Below are 15,926 nucleotides of genomic sequence, written 5' to 3' on the forward strand. Positions count from 1 at the left end.
CACATTCAAAGGACCAAGAGGAGACGCATCCAAATCAAGATGTGGATACTGCTGCCACGAGCCGCATGCTGCCAAATTCTGTCCCACCCAAGGGAAGACCTGCACTAATTGTGGAATACCAAATCACTTTGCGTCCGTCTGTAGGAGACGCAACAAAACCCGGGACTTCCGAGGGCAGAAACCCCCAATGCGAGCCGTTCGACAACTATCGGTAGCTGACACTGCACCGCCCGACCACGCCCAGAGGAAACCCGCGAAACACCTACCAACCGTAGAAGACTCTTCAGAGGAGGACGATGAGAAGGTATACGTAGTCTCTTTTGCAAAGGAACTCAAACAACGCCGCCGACCACAACCTACATGCATAGTCCAGGTCGCGGGGACTGAAGTGAAAGCGGTCATTGACACGGGAGCGGCAGTAAACGTTATGGGCCTAGAACAATACCGAAGCCTACGCCCTCGTCCTCCTGTGGTGCCATCCAAAACCCGAATATACGTGTATGGAGCAGACACGCCCCTGCCGCAGAAAGGGAAAACCTCGGTACCCATCAAAGCAGACAACCTGGAGATAATGGCCACAATTCACATTATCGACAGGGAGGCGGATACCCTCCTGAGTAGCCACACTGCCAAAGACCTAAAACTAATTGCCTTTGCCAGGCGGATCAGAGCATACCAGATGGAAGAACTCCTCGGACAATTCCCCGAGCTGTTTAAAGGCCTTGGGTGCATTAAATGTGAACCCATCAAACTATACATTGATAAATCAGTCGCCCCTGTCGCCCTGCGGCACAGGAGGATTCCATTCCACCTACGACCACTTGTACAGAAAGTGCTGGAAGCCCTGAAAGAACAAGGGATCATCGAAAAGGTATACGGACCGACACCGTGGGTATCCCCGATTGTCATCGCGGAAAAACCCAAGCAGCCAGGAGCTATCTGCCTATGTATCGACATGCGGATGCCCAATAAAGCAATCAAGAGGGAGCGCCATATAAAGCCAACAATGGATGACATCATTGCGGATGTCAACGGATCCAAATGGATTTGAAAGATTGACTTAAACGCAGGGTATCACCAACTGCCCCTGTCCGAAGAGAGCTGGTTCATCACCACCTTCAGCACCCACCTCGGGCTCAGGAGGTAAAAACGGATGAATTTTGGGATATCCTCTGCGGCCGAAGTGTTCCAAAACACCATACGGGAGCTGCTGTCCGGACTACCAGGAGTGTTGAACGTGAGTGACAATATCCTCATCCACTCCGCAACAGCCGCAGTCCATCAAAAACACCTCCGGGACACACTGAAACGCCTCAGCGCAGATGGAGCCACTCTACACAAGGACAAGTGCCAGTTTTTCCAGCCCTCCCTTGAGTTCTTTGGCTATGTCTTCAATAAGGAGGGCATACAAGTAGACCTGAGGAAGTCGCAAGCTATCAAAGACACCCCCCGCACCAACGACACCTATGGAAGTGTGGAGCTTCCTGGGAATGGCCACCTATTGCGGGCCATTCATACCAGGCTTGGCCACCCGAAGTGAACCGCTACGAGCCCTCACGAAGGTAGACGCAACCTGGCACTGGGGCCCAAAGGAGGAAGAAGCATTGCAAGGGATAAAGGATGCCCTCCTCGGAGAAGCCACACTAGCCTACTTCGACCCCGCGAAGCGGACGGTAGTGCTGGTGGACACAAGCACAGTAGCACTTGGGGCAGTGTTGGCTCAAGAGCGTGAACCAGGCCAGTGGGGCACTCTGGCGTTCACCAGGAAGGCCATCACCCCAACAGAAGCAAGGTATGCCCAGATTGAGCATGAGGCGCTCGCCATCAAGTGGGCCTGCAACCATTTTCATCTGTATCTCTGGGGGCACCCGTTCACTATGGTTACTGACCATCAGCCTTTGGTTCTCCTCTTCAAGGGGACAGCACCACATCCATCCCCACGCATCGAACGCTGGGCGGTCCAATTGCAACCGTATGATATGGAGGAAGTCTATCGCCTGGGGTCCAAGAACCCGGTAATTTTCTTTCAAGACACCCCGCTCAGTCAGAGAAGCACAATGAAGATGAGGACAGCGAAGAGTTTTCCCACTGGGTAGGTCTCACCTCATGCCCCCAGAGCATGTCCCTAGATGATGTAAAAGAAGCAGCCTCTACCGATGCCGTCTATACCAAGACACTATGCGCCGTGCAAGAAGGCTCATGGACAAACTATCTTCGCCAGGCCAACTCATGGACCCCGGAGGATCGGGAAACCCTAACGAAAATGTGGCGTGTCCATCGTGAACTAAGCGCCACAGGAGATGGCATTCTGCTGAGAGGACCCCGGCTCGTCATCCCTCAGAGCCTCAAGCAACGGGCACTCCAACTAGCCCACGGGGGACACCAAGGAATCACCAAGATGAAAGCACGGATGCGGGAAAAGGTCTGGTTCCCAGAACTTGAAGATATGGTGGAGGAATATGTCAGACTATGTTCATCCTGCCAGCTGACAAGGGGGCCAGAGAAGCCTCTCCCGGTCATCACTGAAGTGGCCTGCACCGTCCCATGGTCCAAAGTAAGCGTGGATTTTTGGAGTTTCCCAGGGGGAAGACACAAACTTGTCATCATAGATGCCTACTCCAAATATCCTGTGGTAGAGCCTATCCTGTCGACAGCATTCAACCATGTTGGACCAGTGTTGGTAAAAGTATTTGCCATGTTTGGCTTCCGTCGAGAAGTACACAGTGACAATGGTCCCCCATTCCAAGGGGCCGAGTTTGCCACCTTCCTCCAACAACGAGGCATATCGCATCGCCACATCACCCCACAAGGGCCCCAGGCCAACGGGGATGTCAAGCACTTCATGCGCACTCTGAACAAAATGTTCTGCATAGCGGTCGTGGACCAGGTGGATCCGGAGCAAAGCCTCCATGAGTTCTTGAGAGAATACCGAAGTAGCCCTCACTGTACGACTCAGCGGAGCCCGTGGGCACTCATGCTCCATGGCCCCCTCATGACCTACTCCCTACCTGCCCAGGGTAGTCTTCACCTCCACTGGATGTCGAAGAAGTGCAAGGGCGGAGAGTGTGACAAAACCAGGAAGCAAGCGCCCGACGCCGCGCCACCCCACGGAGACTCAACAAGGGAGCGACAGTCATCCTGCAGAACCGACGCCAGGGAGGAAAGTTCCAAACACACTACGAACCAGGTACGTGGACCGTCACCACGAACATTGGCACCATGGTAACCGCCCGAAAAGGAGCGGAAGAAGTATCCCGAAACATCTCATGGTTCAAAGAGGTCCCACCAGAACAGTGCAGGGATACCTCAAGCAACCACACAAGCCCCATGACCACTGTGGTGCCTGAAGAAGGAACAGGAGAATCAGTGAGTGGCCAAACCTGTGAGATCCCAGAAGTAAGCTACTCCCTGCCACATGGAGCTGACTCCGAGAGCCCAGGCCGGAACAGCACGGGAGGGCGTACCGGCACCCAAAGGTACAGTCTGAGGCCGAACCCCCACCCGTGTCAGCGGCTGAGAGACTATGCATGCTGACGAGGCCCAAGACCCACCGACTGAGGCTCATGAAAGTACCGTGTGTTTATGTGTTGGACTAAGAGACATTTGGGGAATGTTGTGATTCTGTTCAAACAACTGTTTTAATGAAAATAACTGAGTTGGATAGGAATGTAATGATTGGTGGTCTAGTCGTTTTGCACCCAGGCACCCATGACATCCGCAGGCCGGGCGTGGCCTGCGGGGAGTTAATAAATGGGTGACGGCAGCTCGTGGCACGTCACTTCCGAGTATTCTGATGGTGTGGCCTCAGTGTCTCTGCTAAGCGCTCCTGCCCCCGCGCTAGGCCTTGCACTCCATCGGGACAACGAGCCGTCCCGAGGTCGCAATACAACACAATCCTGACGCTGCTCTCAGAAAAGAAGCTGCACCTGGCTTGGCCAGGACTGCTTGAGGCACTAACCACATTGCACACTGCACGAGGAGGCCGTGGAGAGAGGCTTGGTAGTTCTAGTCAAGCTCCATCGATTCCTGACCAAAGTCAGCCTTCTGAGACAGTGTGAAATATTACAGCTTCTCTCACAGCATTCCTCTCATGGCAAGCCCATCACACCCCACTGCCAGAGGAGTGAGTCACTCCTGTCTCTCCTCACTCCTCAAGGCTACGGCGCCTCGCTTTCTCTCACCCGCTCTTGTCCAAAGCATGCCTTCCGTTGAGGGTTCTTACCTTATCATGGGTTGTCATAAATGTGAGGTGTAGCGCTGCTGTATGAGGTCTGAGCATGTGAAATGTTGTGTAACTCAGTGCTTAATTTGAGCCAGTGGGTTCCAATGCTCCGCACAGGCACTTAATTGGTTTCTGGTACTGGGATCCAGCACTTAATTGTCAACACCACACTTAGGACAGCCTGCTAATTTAGAGATGAGTAGAACAATGGTTGTTTAGGAATACAATATGCATCACAAATTACTAATACCTGCTTCCCCAGCCATTCCTTTAGCTTTGGGGACCTGAAATATTTTGAACAGTCACACTTGGAGGCGAGAGAGATGGTAGTAGTTGTTTTGGCAGCGATGACAGGGGCTAAGAGTGGTGCAAGCTCTAGTGGCCTCTTGGTCAGGTCCCTGACACTTATTATTTCTGAAATTAAGCACTGGTGAAACTCGAGGACAGCTCAGCTGTCTGAATTCTGAGCTTGTGATGTGTGTATCGTAGGGCCCTCCCCTTGGCTGTGATGAACTTGTGAGGTACATGTAACCAAGGGAATACAGTATTTAGCCACTGCAGTGGCAAGTGCTCTTTTTGTGTTTGTGCTGCCAAAAAGGCAACAGTGTAAAAAAATTACTGGGTATTAGGATTACGATATATAAACTGCTGTGGAATACTGTTTAGATTTAACTTTATGATGGTCGGGCTTGCTCGGTTTTCTCGCTTATTGCACAACACTCACACCATAACTTTTGCACCCGACCACTTTCAAAAGTCACCAACTGCCACTGCTTATCTGGGGTAGTGTTCACCATTTTTAATACCATTGAATGTGCCAATGCTTGTTTTGGGCATGGAAATGCGTCTTTCTGGACTGAGGCCACGCATCTTTTCCCGGTCTGTGTTCCTGGATGACTTTGCTTCCTGTTGGCAGCGCATGTGGTTGTTGTCGCCTGCAGCGGTTCTGTAATGCTGCAGGCATGGAAAATTAGTGTTTAATAATTAGTAGTAAATGCAAAATGTTCTTACCATTGGTTAAGGTCTCCTGTCATAGGTATTTTGTTTCTATTTAAAATGTGTTGTATAGGTTTTACAAATATAACACAGAGAGGTATACATTGTGTATAACTAACAAAACAGTATTGGAGGGCTAAAGGGACATTTAAAGACCAGTCTAAGTTCTATCCCCTTAAAGGAACAACATGAACAACAAACAAACTTAGAGGTCTAAATCAGAAAACTAATCTGAATATCTTTCAAAATACCTTCATGTCTAATAAAGTACATTAAGATAAAGAAGTGGCTAACAACTACGAATACCAGACCAGCTCGCCAAAAATGGACCACCTGTGATTGCTGATCAAGACCCGTTAGGGATTCCCATCAATGACTTGTATAGATCAATATTCTCATTTGGTAATCCTGCCAGGGTATTCTGTCTCTTGATCATTGAGACATACGGCATACCCCCATCGTTGGCATGGGGTAATGACCTACAATCACTAGATTAGACCAAATGATGATGATCTGATGGGAGAGTGCAGTGCAAAAATTATAAAAGATGAATGTGATAGTTAAAACAGGATAGGGAGCTTTAACAAAAATTACTTTTATTGGGCGTAAGCCCCTTCCTATGTTAAAAACAAGAACAGTGCAACAACATAATCGCAGTTTAAACAAATAGCTGCGAGAGGGCCAACATGTTTCAGCATATAATGGGAAGGGACCATAGGCTTTCATCAGGGCCTCTGTTCTAAAAGGATGCTACTGCCAATTTAGTGATAAACGTGTGAAAAAATTATTAAAAAACACACACACACAAGTGAATTAACAACAGTAAAGGATATATTTCTCCTACATCTGTTTCAATTCCTCCTTGGCACCTGGTGTGATCTATAACAATAAGAACACATATGGAACCCTATTAGGTTCAAAGGTCTGTAGAAAACGATACTCTATTCATTAGTATTCAAGGTTTTTTAAGTACTCACCCAGTGTGCCCGGGGAAAGGACCTCACCTCTTCCTGGACATGGCTCAGGTAATGTGAGACCCCGCTCTGTAAGGACAAGACAACCCCTACACTTAATATAGATAGAGCGAGCCCTTTTCACCCTGCTCAGTCTATTAATAATGCCTGGGGTGCACAAATGTGTCTTGCACATAGAGCAAGACTTCCTGGTATAAACCTATCACCCAAGAAAGTCCTAGCACCCACATGCACCTCTCTAACTGATGCTTTACAAAGATTAGGATTTTTTTGACACAAAAGACTGATGACCAAGACAGCAAAAGCCTGTCCCCTATTCGAGGCTGACAGACAAAAAGAGTCTTCTCTTTGAAGAAACAGCCTTAAGGTGGTTGGCTTGTTTATCGCTATTTATTAATAATCTGATAACACAAACCACATCCTGTTACAACAAGTAAAGAAAAGCCCAAACTGATCTAGTGCCTACCTGTTCGTCGTTGTCCCAAACAATGACTGAGTCAGGGGGAGGCATTGGGCTGTTCAAAGGAGCCTCTATTTGATTCGTTGAGGCCGACAGACGCAAGCCAATACGCTCGCGATATCCCTTCAAGTGAAATATGTTCTAGAAAAATGCATGTTTCTTTGCCCATAACATTACCATCCCGGTCGAAAAAAACGGGATCATGTTTACCGAGATATAATTGTTTGAGCAGACAGTTTTTTCGATTACATCTTAACTCGCGTACTCTCGCGCGATTAGAACGAACTACTGGATGATGTCACAGACTAGGGAAAAGGTAGTTCTAGCCAGACACAGCTAAACTTGCGATGTCTTTTGTTTAAGCAAACAGCTTTTACCGATCCCATCTTAACTCGCGTACTGTCGCGAGATTATAAACGAACTACTGGATGATGTCACAGACCAGGGATAAGTAGTTTTAGCCAAAAACAGCTAACCTCGCGTCCTCTCGCGAGCTTTAGAAACGAACTACAGAATGATGTCATCAACCAAAAGTGAGTAGTTCCATGGCCAACATCTACAGTCCGGGTTCGTTTAAACATTCATTATGTTCGAAAAGTCAAACAGAGAAGGGGGCATATCGTAAGCTTTTCCTGTTGATATTGGGTAGTATCAAAGATGGTACAGACCCGGGATCATGTGGACCAAGAACCGGACTACAAAGTAATGTCACAGAATTTACGACTGCAGATTGGCAGTAAAGTTTAACTACATGCCTTCGATACATATCGTATCTTATATCTTCTGAACGCTGTGAAGACACTTGGTATGGAGTTCTTATAAATATCTCAGAATGCTATAAGCTCCGTTATAGTGCTAGAATTGGCTCCATCAACCTTTTCAAAGTGACAGAGAGAGTGGGAACTCATCTTCCTGACATGGTGGTCATCATTATTATAAATGGAACCACGGAATGTCATCATTGAGCCCAACCCTGTCAGTGTGTAACTTGAAAACCCATTTCTGTTCCTTATGAAATAGGAATTTTGATATATCACTTATATGTGAAGGAATAAATGGTTTCTCAAGAACAACCCACGTAAAATCTGTTTCACTGTGGTTATGTTGTAAGAAATGTTTGGTAAGTCTAGAGACATCTTTTCTGCAACGAAACGTGCTTTTATGTTCTTGCATCCTAACTCGCACCTTCCTGGTGGTCATGCCTATATAGCGTAAATTACATGGACATGTGATTTGGTAGATCAGGTTGGTGCTGTTGCAGTTGGTGAAATGTCTCAGCTGCCAAGGGTGGTCAGTACCTATGTCGATGCTCGTTGTCTTAGTCGTTAGGGGACAAACCGAACATCCACCACATGGATGGTGTCCCATTACGGGAGGCAAGTCCCACAGGGTGCCTACCTCTCTGGTGGAGGTCTCTGTAGGACGGGTATGTATCAGGCAGTCCTTTAAATTCCCCGACCTTCTAAATGCAAAAAGGGAAAACTCAATCTTGTCATTACTACTGTTTAGTATGCGCCAACGTCGCCTGTTGATTTTCTGGATACAATTAGATTTTGTATTGTAGGTAGTAACCAGAGTCACGCGATCCGATTTGGTCTTCTCTCCTTTTGGTTCAAGAAGTGCCTCACGATGGTTGTTGGCAGCACGTTTCAAGGATTGTTTGATGAGTTTCCTAGGATAATGTCTACTGGTTAGTTGTTTCGATAATTCCTCTGCATGATGTATAAAAGTTTCTGGAGTTGAACAATTCCGCCGAACTCGGAGGAATTGTCCAAAAGGCAGATTATCGCGCAGGGATTTCGGATGCTGACTCTCGTAAAGAAGTAGCGAATTTCTTGCCATCGGTTTTTGATATAATTCACTTTCGAGACCAGTCTCCGTCGTGTAGATGGAGAGGTCCAGAAAGGAAACCTTCTCTTTGCTAATTTCGATGGTAAAGCGTAAGAAATTATTCAGATTATTCAGCCATTGATGGAAGTTTGTAACTGAATCTTTATCTCCTCTCCACACCAATAGAACATCATCTATATAGCGTTTCCACCATAATATAGACGAGAAGAAGGGATTAGTTGGATTTAACACTGTTGTCTGTTCGAACATATGGACATACAGGTTAGCTAGAGACGGGGCAAAAATACTGCCCATACTTGTCCCCGAGACTTGATGGTATACCGTGTCTTCATACCTGAAAAAGTTCTCTTTCATAGCTGTAGTAGCTAAAGACATAATGAAAGGTACAGGAGTGATGGAGTCAAGTTCTGTGTCCCCCAGGATGGATCTGATGGTCTCCAAAGTCTCACCCTGGGGGATCGAGGTATACAGGGAATCGACATCTAGGGAGACCAGATAGTCTGTCTCCTGGTTGAAAGGGATATCCGGAATCACCCTCAGGACATCGGTAGTATCTTTCAAATAAGTAGGCATGGTGTGTACTCTGGGTCTGAGAAAGTGATCTACAAAAGCCGAAAGGGGCTCTAGAACTGATCCTTGGCCAGAAATTATTGGCCTCCCCGGTGGCGGTTTCTGAGGCTTGTGCACCTTAGGTAAGGTGTAAAAGTATGGCATAATAGGATGCTGTGTTTGCAAGAATTGGGACTCTAAGGAAGTTATCCAGCCCTCTGCTAAGGCCTCCTCGGTTAAGGATTTGATCTCGTTCATTAGTCTTGAGGTGGGATCTATAGTAAGTGGCTGATATGCATTGGTGTTACTCAGCTGTCGAAGGCATTCAGTCCTAAAAGTCTCCACGTCTTGTAGTACAATAGATCCCCCTTTGTCGGCAGGCTTGATAACTACTGAGGAATCCTCGGTTAATGTTTTCAAAGCTTGTCTCTCCATTCTGGACAAATTGTTGTAGCCAGATTTAGGGGAGATCCAAATTATTTCAATGTCATCTTTGACCGCCTGTTCAAAAGTGAACACTTGGGACGGTATGGCATGTGTTGGAGGTAAAAAGGTTGATTTTGGTCTAAGACCAGTATTGACATCTTTCTCAAGGTCAGACTCCTCATTACTTCTATGGTTAAAGAAGTAATGTAGTCGCAGTTTCCGAAAAATCTGGGCTAATTCTATTTGGAGTAAGAATGGATCACCATTATCTGTCGTCACAAAACCCAACCCTTTGTTAAGAACCACTTCTTCAATGGCGGACAGGGTTTTCTTGCTTAAATTAATCACCAAACTAGTCTCAGGTTGTAAGCCTACTCCTGAGCATTCTGTCTGTGTGACTCCGAGTCCCGGCATGTGGACCCTGATACTTATATGCTATTAGAATCCAATCCCACCAGCCAATACAAATCAACTTTAACTACAATAGTAACAAAAGCACATGAACAACAGACAATTGACGAACGCACCAAAAAGTTTTTATTGGTTGAACATCCAAGGAGTCCAACAATAACTATACTGCCGAAAATCCACAAATGCCCAATGGATCCACCATTTAGGCCGATTGTCTCAACAAAGGGGTCTCTTCACGAGCCTGTAGGAAAACTCCTTGATCGTTATCTTCAACCCCTTGTCAAGCAACTTAAGAGCTACGTGCAAGATACTACGGAGTTTTTACTTAAACTCTCGGAAGTTAGCATCAATGAAAATGACAACCTGTTATTATGTACAGCAGACGTTAAAAGTCTATACACTTCCATCCCACACGGTGGAGGAATTGATGCAGTAGAGAAGACACTGTTAAACAGCGACATCCCAGAACCCATGCAAGTCCTACTTATGGAACTCATGATATTTACGCTATATCACAGCTATTTTACTCACAATGAGCAATGGTTCCAACAGCTGTCTGGCATGTCCATGGGCAACTGCGCCGCACCTACGTATGCCAACATATACATGGCAGAATTCGAACAAACACATATCTATGACAACCCCCAATGGATGAAGAACTTGCTTATGTATGTTCGTTACATAGACGATTTATTTTTCATTTGGAAAGGCACGAAAAACAAGTTAGAGAAGGAATTAAATGAGCTTAATACTAAAGACCATCGAATTCAACTCACTTGGAACATGAATGAACAAACTATCAATTTCCTGGATGTTTCCATCACAAGGACCAACACAGGTTTGGAAACTGACCTCTTTAGGAAAACAACTGACCGCAATAATACATTGCATTTTTCCAGTTTCCACCAGAACTCACTCAAACACCACTTGCCTTTTAGCCAAATGTTGCAAGTGAAACGGATTGTCTCGAGCCCGGAAGTTTGCAACAAACGTCTGACCGAAATGAACTCAAGATTCACTGAGAGAGGTTATCCACCTGAAATTGTGAATGAAGCAATGAGCAAAGTCTCCAAGATCACTCGTGATAAAGCACTTACAAGAGCAAAGAAAAGTGAAGAAACCAGGATGTTGGTAGTATCTAAATACTCCACACTTAGTGGAAGATACAAAAAAATCATATTGGGACATTGGAGAATCCTATCATCAGGACCGGAATTCAAAGACCTTTTTAAAAACCCACCAATATTTGCCTATACAAGAGCGAATAACATGAGAGAGATTTTATCCAGAGACACAGCTCAACAAACAACATACAAAGGCACAAGACCATGTCTCAACTGCAATAGTTGTAACAATATCATCAAAGGCAATAAAATAAATCATCCAATGAAGGGCACAGAAATCAAAATCAAAGTAAATGCCACATGTGACTCTTCCAATTTAATTTACTTGTTGAAATGCCCTTGCGGGAAAATCTATATAGGCAAAACTGAGAGAAAAATAAAAATCCGTCTGAATGAACATAAGTCAAATATAAGGACTAAACAAGAAAGATCTAGTGTGGCTATGCATTTTATGGAACATAACCACAATGTGGCACAACTGAAATTCATGGTGTTGGAAACGATTGAAAAAAGAGAAGGAAATGACAATAACAAAATTCTTCTACAAAAAGAAACTGCTTGGATTTACCGTTTGCAATCCTTGAAACCGTTCGGTCTGAATGACCGTATTGAACTAAGCTGTTTTTTATAAGTACCCCTTGAGGTACATATGGACACGAAACTCTTGTGCCACTGTATATTTTTGTTTACATGATTTTCTTATGAAACGTTGTAGTTGGAATATGTTGAACATGTTTTAGTAACCATTGTAAAGTATGTTACACATTGTCATAGACACCGCTCAAACTGCGAACGCACAATTTCTTTATTGGTTTTGTAACATCGTCATTACATGGCCGTCCGCTCTATAGGTTCACCCCCTTTTAAGATGGCCGACACAGTTTTGGTCATTAGTCCTCCAGATATTGTCCACCGTTTATGTTTATGGCGCTTGCAGAAGCCTGACTAACATGCATTAGTCCCACGCCTCTGTTTACGAAAACGCTGCCACGTTATAACAACATCCTCACGCTTCGCGTTAGCCGCGTTAAGCCGACCATGATTACCGATGGAGACTTCGCGTACCCGCTAAACAAGCTTCAGTAAGTTTATTCCCTGCTCGCATGCTAATCCACGCCATTTACTCGATAACCCACACCACTTTTATTAACTCTGATATTACCCTTTATTGCAGCTTCCGTGAACATTGAAGCTCAATTCAAGATCACGTGAGCACCCTTTTCGTTGAGTTTTCGCTTTTTTGCATGATCACGAATTCCCCAATCCTTCACATTCCGGTAAACACTCATTATAAATCACGTTCGTTCATCCACTCTGTGTGATGTTACTCAAGCCCACTATTTTATTTATTTATTTATTTAGCGATTTATAGAGCGCCTGGTGACCCGGAGGCATCCCCGCGCTGTGAGAATATTGGAGACCGGAGGGAATGAATGGGGGGAGATAATATTTGGGGAAAAGGAAAGTTTTCAGTCTTTTACGGAAGAGGGGGTAACAGGATTCCAGACGAAGGCTGCGGGGAAGTGAGTTCCAACCTGAGGACGCTTTGACTGAGAAGCGTCGACCGCCGGTGCATACCTTCCTGAATCTAGGGACAGTGGCCAAGTGTTCGTTGTCCGAGCGTAGGAGTCTGGGGGCTTTGTAGGGAGTGACCATATCTTTGAGGGCAGCTGGGCCCGTACCGTTGATGAGTTTATGGGCAGTGTACAGGGCCTTGAATTCGACTATCTGCCGCACAGGAAGCCAGTGTAGGACCTTGAGGGCAGGTCTGGCCGATGCTCTGGGGGGAGGCCCATAATGAGCCGCGCCGCCGCATTTTGAATGCGTTGAATTTTAGCCAAGGTGAATTCAGGGGCCCCGAGGTAGATGGCGTTGCTGTAGTCAAGCCGGGCAAGAATAAGACCTTGAACCAGTAGTTTCCTTGATTAAAGTGGAAGAAGTGGAAGGATCTTGCGGATGGATCGCATAAGCCCAAAACAGATTCCTGCTGTTTTGGCTGCCTGGGTCTTCATGGTCAGCTCAGGTTCTAGCCAGACTCCCAGTGTCTTGATTTCCCTCTTCGGGGTTGGCACCTCACCGAGGACGTCTGGCCAAACCGAAAGGGGGATGGTTGTCCCTTTCTTGCCCATGAGCATGATTTCAGTTTTTGCTCCGTTGAGCTTCAGAGAGGACTCGCTCATCCAGTTATAAATGTCCTGGAGGCAATTCAACAGGATATCTGGGTGGTTGTCAAGATGGGATAATGAGACGACCAATTGCGTGTCGTCCGCATAGCTCACTATTTTTATCCCGTAGGGGGCAACGACATCCTCAAGGGGGGCCATGTAGACATTAAACAGGGTGGGACTAAGCGAAGACCCCTGGGGGACTCCGCTTGAGAGTGGAAGAGGGGCAGAGCGAGAGTTGCCGTCCCACACCTGAAATGAGCGGCCTGATAGAAACGAGTCTATCCAAGCAAGCGCAGTACCCGCGATTCCTGCCCTGGCCAGCCGATGGAGAAGGACACGGTGGTCCACCGTATCAAAGGCTGCGCTGAGGTCCAGGAGCATCACTGCCACTGACCCTCCTGAATCCAGAATGCACCTTGCCTCCTCGATGACAGTGAGGAATGCGGTGTCCGTGCCATGGCAGGGGCGGAATCCGGTTTGGGACCGGCGCAGGAGGTTGTTAACCTCGAGGTACTGGGAAAGTTGCTCATTGACCAATTTCTCAGCCATCTTGCTAATGCATGGCAGAAGCGAGATCGGTCTGTAATTGGCCATGTCCGCGGGGTCCAGTTGGGGTTTTTTGAGGAGAGCCTTGACAACAGCGCTCTTCCAGTTCGGAGGAACAAAGCCTTGCGAAAGAGAGATGTTGATTAGTTCCATGATAGTAGGAGCTATGCTAGGTGACACTGTTTTTAAGAATCTCACAGGGGCCGGGTCAAGAGGAGAGCCGCTTTTCATCTTAGCCAATGTTGAAACTGCTTCGTCCAGAGATATGGCTCTAAAAGTGGACAGCTGGGGATGTAAGCTTTTGCTCAAAGGTGTAGTAGCCACCTCTTTGTCCGTGTGGTTGAATGCACTAGGAGGTGGGAGGGAGGCTAGTATCCGGGCAATTTTGAAGTCGAAGTAAGATGCCAGTTCGTTACTTCTGTCTGGTGGGGGTGGATACGAAGAAGATGGGCCTGGTATTTTAAGCAGTTCTTTGGCAATAAGGTAAGATTCTCTAGCCGAGTTGGTAGTATTTTGTATTCTGGCGTCATAGTAGGCGGCTTTAGTAAGCTTCAAGGTGGCTTTATAAGTTCTCACCGACCTGCGGTAGGCATCCTTACTGGCATGGAGCCATTCCTTTCTCCACAATCTCTCTGCTTTTTTGCACTCTTTGCGGAGAGATCTGAGTTCAGGGCTATACCAAGGGGCGGAGCCAGTTTTCCTATTTTTTTCCTCCCGAGTTTTTATAGGAAGGATGGAGTCGAGGGAGGTGGAGATCCACTCCCTGAACTGTTTGTCGCGGTGGCCGGATCATCAGGAAGACTAGGGGTTGTTGAATTTAAGGCTTTGGTCCAGTCCTCCGCCGAAAGTCTGGCCCATACCCTGTCCCTGGTAAGGATAGCCGGTTTTGGGAGTTTCCTGAATGACCCTGATAGGTGGATAGTGACCAAGAAGTGGTCCGTCCACGGGAGAGGGAGGGACTCTTTGGTTTGTAGGGCAAGGCAGTTAGTGAACACTGGGTCTAGCAAGTGTCTCTTAATATGTGTGGCTCCGGAGTTGATAAGAAGGAGGCCATAGGCAGACAGGTCGTTGATCAAGTCGGATGCCCCTGTGTCCAGAGGGTCGTCGAAGTGAATGTTTAAATCTCCCAGAATCGAAAAATTGGATGTGAGATGGGCCACGGATGATATGGATTCAAGGAGAGCGACCGCAAAAGGGCCAGAATGGCCAGGGGGACGATATACCAATAGGCCAGACAAGGTACTTGTCGGGGCTAGCTGGATGGTAAAAAGGCAGCTTTCGGAGTCCAGGATGTGGGCATCTTCATATCTACAAGATAAATGATCCCGGAAGATGATGGCTAGTCCGCCTCCTCTGCCGGTGAGGCGAGGTTGAGACTGAATTAAGGAAGCCCGGGGGAAGAGCCATGACTACATCTGAATCTGAATGATTGGTGATCCACGTTTCTGTAAGAAACAGAATATCCAGGTCGTGGTCTACTATAAGATGGTTGATGAGCATGGCATGCATGGGTAAAGACCTGCAGTTTAAAGTGGCTAGTTTAAGGCCCGAAGGGGGTACTGGAGGTTTGAGGAGTTGTAACTGGACTGGGTTGCAGAAAATGCAGCTAGTGAAGGGTCCGTTTAGGTCGTGTACATAGTTGCAAGTGCTATCATTAACGGGTCTGAGACTAAGAAGGTCTTGACGAGAGTAGCTTACCCTTTTAGGAGCCGAGTCTGGCATGGGTTCTGGCCCTAAGCCCGGTCGAGCGCGGACGGGCGCAGACGGGCTTGCCTTATGCGCGCCTTCGGCGCGCAATCGTCGCGCCCGCTGCGCTCGTCCGCTGCGCTTCCTGTAAAGGCACATGATTTATAGAGGCCGGAGTTACGAGGGGTGGGCGTGGCCTAATCAGATGGGCGTGGCCTAAGTCCTGGGCGATGGCGGCAGGGAGAACAGAAACAAACCCTCGCCAGCGGCAGCTTTCTAGTCAGCTGTCAGAGGAAATTAGAGTCAGGCGCGAGGTGCTCAGAAGGTGAGTGCAGGTTTATAAAACACAAAGACAAATTCAATACTTCGTTTTTAAAAGCGATAAGCTCTACTCCCGGCTCAAGCCTCAGGAGGTTCCAATGTTATACAGGCGGCGCTAGCAGTCAGCGTAGGCTATATAGTGGAGATACGAGGGTTGGGCGTGGCCTAATCAGATGGGCGTGGCCTAAGTCC

The sequence above is a fragment of the Lissotriton helveticus genome, chromosome 5_1 (assembly GCF_964261635.1).
Source record: "Lissotriton helveticus chromosome 5_1, aLisHel1.1, whole genome shotgun sequence".
Taxonomy (NCBI): domain Eukaryota; kingdom Metazoa; phylum Chordata; class Amphibia; order Caudata; family Salamandridae; genus Lissotriton; species Lissotriton helveticus.